We start from the raw sequence: 5,144 nt of genomic DNA on the forward strand, positions 1-5,144 counted from the left end.
GTGTTAATGTTATTCATCACAAAGCCTAGGCCTATGTAGGAGTAATTTGTCATTGCCACCCCTCTGGTCCTTTGTGAGCTAGGCCTAGGCTAGGGGTATAGGCTAGAGTGTTAATACTAGCTGGGCTAGCCTAGGCCTAGCGGTGCGTTCGGCCTAGCACTTACCCACTAAGTAAGGTAAGCTAGGCCTAACTCTTATTAACTAGAGCGAGGGTGGGCGGGGTAGGTAAATCTATCCGTGTAAATGGTAATAATTTGTCATAAATGTGCTTGTTTGGATATGTAAGCCCTGGGATTGTTGTTGTAATCATTTAGATTTGACTTGACAGTTTCACTTATTATGGTTGTCCAATTTCAACTCAAGTTATCGCGACTGACAAAAGTTGCCCCAAACATGAAATTGCCAATAATTGTCACATTTCCTTCTCCTAATCACACCCAATGTCTTTTTTTCATAAAATTTCTTTATAAATATGTTCAATGACATTGTATTATTCCTGTCTCTTATACACATCTAGATGTGTATAAGAGACAGCAAATAGTGAGGGCTCGGGTTCCAGTTACGCGCAGTCTCAATCGGTAGATGTTAATATATATAACAACAGAAGCCTCTCTATTACACTTGTTAGGGATTAATTTATTATCCAAAGGGGGATTACAAATTGGGGCTTATGATGAATGGTGTCCTAACCTAACCTAGCAACTACTCACGTGAGACTGTCGGCAATGCAGCGTACGCTTGTAGAAAGTAAAATAATATTAACTGCAAGATGTCCAACAAAAATAGAGTTCAGAGTATACGGCAAAAAGAAAACAGCGAAGATGTCCAAAATCGCTTCCACTTGCAATCGTCGGGTTGCACTTGGTATTTGGTATAGCAAATCAAACTGTTCTTCTGATCCAAGTCAAGAAAATAGTGAAGCCAAAAAAGTAGCAATTCTTTCTCATTTTGAATTCAGAAAGGCTACCAGTTAACAGCTTTCTGTAGAAAATTCACATTTATCCTAAGTATATCCGACTATAGGACTATACTTCTGTGTGCTGGAGTTCCGATCGGGGTCTCACGTTGTTCCTTCTTCTATGCTGTGTCTTTCTTATTTTTTCCTTGGATATTCTAGGTATATGTAGGGGGATCTGGCTCCACCCTACTCATTCAATTATTCCATTATTCATTGGTCATTTAGCCTCAGGCAACATACCCAAAGTCACTGTCCATTCCCTATTTCCGTGTCCGGTAATAAATCATTTGATGTTGACAAGGTGTTTCCTACACCGGACCACAGTTACGTACAAAAGCATAGCACCACCTAAAATGGGGTAACTTTTGTCAGCCCTTACATACAGTTTTCTATCGTTTTAAACTTACGGTAGTTTCAATTGTTTTCTGGGTTTAATTGACTATAATGATCAACAATAGATTGAAATACATAGTTGGATATAAATTTTTAAATAATTTCTGCCATTATGTAAAATTTTAGGCCCAAAATACCAGAAATTTTGTTTTAAAATGATGTTTTCTTTTAAAAATATATTTAAATTATTTAAAAACAGTTTGTGAACGAGGATTATGCTTTAAAGTGTTCTACAGAGGTCAAATGTCAATTCCCACTCTGTTTCAGGGTTGCCATTTGGCCTTTTTGACGGCCAGATTCCTCAAATCTGGCCGTATAAAAATTTGCCTGGCCGTAACGATTGAAAAGTCACGGCCAAAATATATTTGGCCGAATTTGGCCGAATTTTTAAAAAGTTTACATTTTTTTCAATATAGGCCTAATATAACGTAGACTTTTTTTGGATATGTTGTTTTTGTTAGCTTAAATTCTATATTTGATTCTAATCATGTACCTTTGTTTGTATTGCACTAAACGCTTAATCTATACTAGGCCTGTTATCCGGACCCCTTTAGCCGATTGGACGTAAGAGAGTTTATTTAAAAGATAACAGTTACATTTAATAATTTAAATTGTTCGGATGAAATATTATTATTTTATATGAAGTTTATCCTCGTTTAAGCTTTATGAAGACAGTTCAATGCAAGTTTGTACCATATATTGTGTGTGTTTACATATGTTCCATCCTAGTGGTTCTATCTCTTTGGAATCAATTTTAAATATAAATTAAATACTGTACTTTAATTAATTTATTATTGCCCACTTGAATTGTATAGGCCTAGGTGCTGCAGTGTTGATCATTCGGGTCCGATGGCACCTCCAATTTCAAGCAAGCGTTGTGCCAGAGACTTCTTCGAAGTTACTCTAGAGTTAGATTGTATACACCAGTTGGGGTCGAGGGGGCATGGCCCCAGGCGCTCCGACGATCTGAGCATTAAAGCTGTTTTAAAACGATTTCAGGGAGTGTGTCTTGAAAATAACGGTGACATAAGCAAAAATATTTTTAGTTTCAATGTAATTGAGCACCCGAGCTATGTTGACCTAAACATTTCACTGATAAATTTTTAGTAACGCGTCAGTGAAACAAATATTCACATAAATATTAAGTACTTTCTAATGACTCAATTACTGGTACTGGTACTTGTAGCCTGAATTCGTGATAATTCGCTACACGCATAAATTTGTGCTAAATGCGTGATAAATTATGGATCACGCATGTGTTTCTGCAAAATGTGTGTTTCATCCAAAATCATTTTGAAATGCGAGACAGTTGGTAACTATGCTATAGATCGATTACAATGTACCTTAATATGTAATACATTTAAATCAAATTTAGATCAATCTTAATCATGTGATTTTAAAAAGCAGAGGCGGATTTGGGGGCTGTCTCTTATACACATCTAGATGTGTATAAGAGACAGACGTAAGACGCCCAAACGCATCAGAGGTTATTTTCGGGCGTCTAGAAAGCAAAAATTTCTCCAAGACGGTGTTATCTTTTTCGGCCACGGCCCCTCCCACTTTCGGACATCTGTGGATTCGCCCCTGAATTGGCCTACATGCCAGCAACTAACTAAAGAACAGCTATTTATAATGATGTAGCTGGGCATGTATTTTATGGTGATACTTAAAAGATGAAAAACAGTGAAAGTTTAACATTGTTCTGTGTATATCATTTGAATTTCTTATAATTTCTAACGAATGACCGCTGATTTTCGTGTAATTATGTACCCACTTTTGTCTTCTAATCGGATTAAAATCTGGGCGAATTTTGGCCGATATCGAAAAAAAGTTTGGCCGAATTTGGCCGTGAGATGACGTGTGTTTGGCCGTGAAGCCTGTCGGCTATCTGGCAACCCTGCTCTGTTTTGTTGATGCCGATCGCTAGCTGTGTACCGAAAAACGCTTTCTAAAAATCCATTTAAATCTGCCTAACCGCAGACAGATAATAATCTCGGGAGTATACATACTAGAACTATAAGCACTAAATATCTGTATAAATGTGTTTTTTTAATATCAACCATAACAAAAAAGATAAAATATGTTCAATATTATAATAGCTTGTTCACCAATTGATTGTATAGTACATAAACCGGGTTTAAATACCAGTAGAGATTCTATACTCACAAACCAGGAAGTAAAAATGGATGGCCTATACATGACCTAGTAGTATTTACAATGTGTTAATGTTATTCATCACAAAGCCTAGGCCTATGTAGGAGTAATTTGTCATTGCCACCCCTCTGGTCCTTTGTGAGCTAGGCCTAGGCTAGGGGTATAGGCTAGAGTGTTAATACTAGCTGGGCTAGCCTAGGCCTAGCGGTGCGTTCGGCCTAGCACTTACCCACTAAGTAAGGTAAGCTAGGCCTAACTCTTATTAACTAGAGCGAGGGTGGGCGGGGTAGGTAAATCTATCCGTGTAAATGGTAATAATTTGTCATAAATGTGCTTGTTTGGATATGTAAGCCCTGGGATTGTTGTTGTAATCATTTAGATTTGACTTGACAGTTTCACTTATTATGGTTGTCCAATTTCAACTCAAGTTATCGCGACTGACAAAAGTTGCCCCAAACATGAAATTGCCAATAATTGTCACATTTCCTTCTCCTAATCACACCCAATGTCTTTTTTTCATAAAATTTCTTTATAAATATGTTCAATGACATTGTATTATTCTGAATATATTTATAAATTTGATATTTAGCAGATTTTTTTTAAAGATATGGTTAAAAAATGAAAAAAATTGACAAAAGTTACCCCATTTTACGGTAACTCACGGGAGAGGGTTAGCTGGTGGTATCTATAACTATAGGAAATAGATTTTTCAATGGGTCATTCACCTAGTAACAGGCTAGAACAGTAATTTGTATTGTATAGTATCTTTGGATACGGGGTAGTGGATTAATATAATTAAAAATATAAATATACAATAAAGGTACTTAAGATTAACTAAAAAAATACACCCTTTAGTGTTGCGATTAAAAGAAATTATAATTGTATATCCGGTCTGCTCTGAGAAAGCATCGCACTAAAATTTCACCTTGCCCCTCTATGAAAAGATTTCAGCGCGGGAATCGCTACTGGCTTTCTTTTAGTTGTGTTATTAGCGAAGACTCTGGTAAGGATGGGGATTAATGAACTCACAGTTTTAAGAAAATAATTATACCAAAATGTATTTAATTGCCATTTAAATCATAGGCCCTAATTAGTTTTTTGCCTGTGATCCGATATGGCTTTTACCTCTAAATTTGTTTAGACATCAGAATGAATTTCATTTTGGCTTCTTTTTGGAACCATATTTTTTCGCCTTCATTACTTACAAACATATCCAAGAGAGCACGGAGGTATTCTTCTTTAGGTAAGAATTTTTCGGGGTTCGTATTGGTGCTTTCACTCATTACAACAAATTCAGCATCGGCCGCGATGCTTTTTATTACATCAATTCTAGGTTGATAAGTGTTATCCGCAAAAATTAAGTAAGAACGACTCTTCGCCCTACTCAGCAATTCTGTTAGCTCATTTCTATGATCATTTATGTCTTGAAATGCACTGGCGAATTTAATCATTGTAATAACGTCTGCATCTCCTATGACGGAGTCTTCAATTTCGGTAGAGCTCGGAGCTTGCAGATTATATTGTTTGTACTCAACGTTGATATTACTAGGCCTACCACTCCTAGAGATAGTGTCAGACAGGTGTTGATTAAGCTTTTGCCACGATCTTTTCCATTCGTATTTGTCAAGAACAGTTGCAT

The 5,144-nt window shown here is 36.5% G+C and overlaps 1 protein-coding gene across 1 annotated transcript in view; it reads right to left on the reverse strand.

The window, feature by feature from the left end:
• Positions 1 to 1,734, reverse strand: part of LOC117113711 — a 30,013-nt gene extending 28,279 nt beyond the window's left edge. The window contains exon 1 of the mRNA XM_033257133.1: positions 711 to 1,734. The gene's annotated coding sequence lies outside the window, so the exon portion shown is untranslated. The remainder of the gene's footprint in view (positions 1 to 710) is intronic.
• Between the last annotated feature and the right edge of the window lie 3,410 nt (positions 1,735 to 5,144).

Source organism: Anneissia japonica, unplaced genomic scaffold, assembly GCF_011630105.1.
Source record: "Anneissia japonica isolate Jap-2015-1 unplaced genomic scaffold, ASM1163010v1 scaffold718_len1063573_cov188, whole genome shotgun sequence".
NCBI classification, from domain to species: Eukaryota; Metazoa; Echinodermata; class Crinoidea; order Comatulida; family Comatulidae; genus Anneissia; species Anneissia japonica.